Below are 2,184 nucleotides of genomic sequence, written 5' to 3' on the forward strand. Positions count from 1 at the left end.
ACATATATCGCCATATCTCCTCCCTCTTGCGTCTCCCTCCCACCCTCCCTATCCCACTCCTCTAGGTGGTCACAAAGCACTGAGCTGATCTCCCTGTGCTATGTGGCTGTATTATTGATTTCTAATTAATTTCATTGTGGTCAAAGAATATGGCATAAATGATTTCAATCCTTTAAAATTTATTGGAGCCTTGTTTCATGGCCCCTAATATGGTCTATCTTGATAAATGTTCCATGTACACTTGAAAATAATGTTTATTCTGCTGTTGTTAGATGGAATGTTTTATAAATGCCAATTAATTTAATTTGGTTGATATGTTATTCAAGTTGTTTGTATTTTTACTGATTTTTTTGCCCACATATTTTAATAATTATCGAGAGAGGAGCATTGAAACCTATAATAATAATTTTGTCTATTTCTTCTTCTACTTCTATCAGTTTGCTTCATGTATTTTGAAGCCCTGTCAGCATTGTTGTCTTCTTGATGAATTAATCCCTTTATTATTATGATCCCTTGATCTAAAATCTATTTTGTCTAATACTAATATAGTCAATTCCCTTTCTTTTGCATAGAGCTTGTGTGGCATATATTTATCTTTTTACTCTTTTTAAATAAACTTTTTAGATAGCTTAAAAATTACCCTTTTGTTTTTAACCTGCTCACGTCTGTCAGTCTCTTACAGACAGCATATAGTTGAGTATTGCTTTTCCTTATCCAATCTGACAATCTCTGTCCTTTAATGGAGGGCTTTTTAAAAAAATTGCATTATACTTGATATATAATATTGTATTAGTTTTAGGTGTACAACATAATGATTTGATCTATGTAATAATGGAGTGTTTAGACAGTTTACATTCAATGTAATTATTGATGTGACTGGGTTTAAATTTACCATTTGGGCACTTGTTTTCAATGGGTCCCAATCTATTCTTTGTTCTCTTTTCCCTTCATTTCTATTCATTTGTAGTAATCTAATCTTTTCATGATTCCATTTTATCACCACTACTGGCTGACTAGCTATACCTCCTTTACACATTTTTTTAGTGGTTGCTCTAGGGTTATTCGACTGATCATAAGTAATCATAGTCTACCTTTAAATAATATTTTATCATGTCATGTGACATGTAAGAACCTTACAAAAGGATACTTCTATTTTCCTCCTCTTGTCCTCTGTATTTGTTGTCACACATTTTGCTTCTACATATATTACAAACCCCACACACTTTATTATGTTTGCTTTAAATAGTCAAATATCTTTTAAAGAGATTAAGTAGGTGAAAGAACGTTTTTGTTTTACCCACATATTTACCATTTCTGGCGTTACTTATTCCTTTATGTGGATTAAAATTTCCAACTGTTATCATTTTCCTTCTGCCTGAAGAGTTCCTTTAACATTCCTGCCGTTCTGCTAGTCACAAAATTTTTGTTTTACCAGGAATGTTTACCTTTCACCTTCATTTTTTTCTTTTTCTTCCTTTGTACAGTATGATTACATTTATAATGTTGGAACATGTGCGTTTAAAAATGCCTAGAGGGCTTCCCTGGTGGCGCAGTGGTTGAGAGTCCGCCTGCCGATGCAGGGGACACGGGTTCGTGCCCCAGTCCAGGAAGATCCCACATGCCGCGGAGCGGCTGGGCCCATGAGCCATGGCCGCTGAGTCTGTGCGTCCGGAGCCTGTGCTCCGCAACGGGAGAGGCCACAACAGTGAGAGGCCCGCGTACAGAAAAATAAAATAAAATAAAATAAAATAAAATAAAATAAAGCCTAGAGCGCTTGCTTCAGCAGCACATGGACTAAAATTGGAACCACACAGAGAAGATTGGCATGGTCCCTGCACAAGGATGACACATAAATCCAGAAGCATTACACTTTTTTGCACTTAATGCACTGAACTATACATTTAAAAATGGTTAACACAGTAAATTTTATGCTATGTATATTTTACCACAATAAAAAATGCATAGAAATGGATCTAGAAATATACATGCAAAATTATTAACATTGACCTACTCCTGGGAAGAGGAGTTTGAGGTGGAAGGCTACTTTCAGGGTTTTTTTTCCTTCAATTTTTAAACTTTTTATCTGGCAACTATTTCAAGCATGGAAAGGTTGTATGAGCAAGGGTATTAGCAAGAATACTGTTTACCCAGATTCACCTGCTATTAACATTTCATCCGTTTGCT

The 2,184-nt window shown here is 35.3% G+C and overlaps 1 non-coding gene across 1 annotated transcript; it reads left to right on the forward strand.

The window, feature by feature from the left end:
- The first annotated feature begins 1,770 nt into the window (after positions 1-1,770).
- On the forward strand, positions 1,771-1,876 carry LOC132489556 (U6 spliceosomal RNA). The gene has a single exon (XR_009531961.1). It is a non-coding gene; the product is annotated as a U6 spliceosomal RNA (small nuclear RNA).
- The last annotated feature ends 308 nt before the right edge of the window (positions 1,877-2,184 follow it).

The sequence above is a fragment of the Mesoplodon densirostris genome, chromosome 4 (assembly GCF_025265405.1).
Source record: "Mesoplodon densirostris isolate mMesDen1 chromosome 4, mMesDen1 primary haplotype, whole genome shotgun sequence".
NCBI lineage: Eukaryota > Metazoa > Chordata > Mammalia > Artiodactyla > Ziphiidae > Mesoplodon > Mesoplodon densirostris.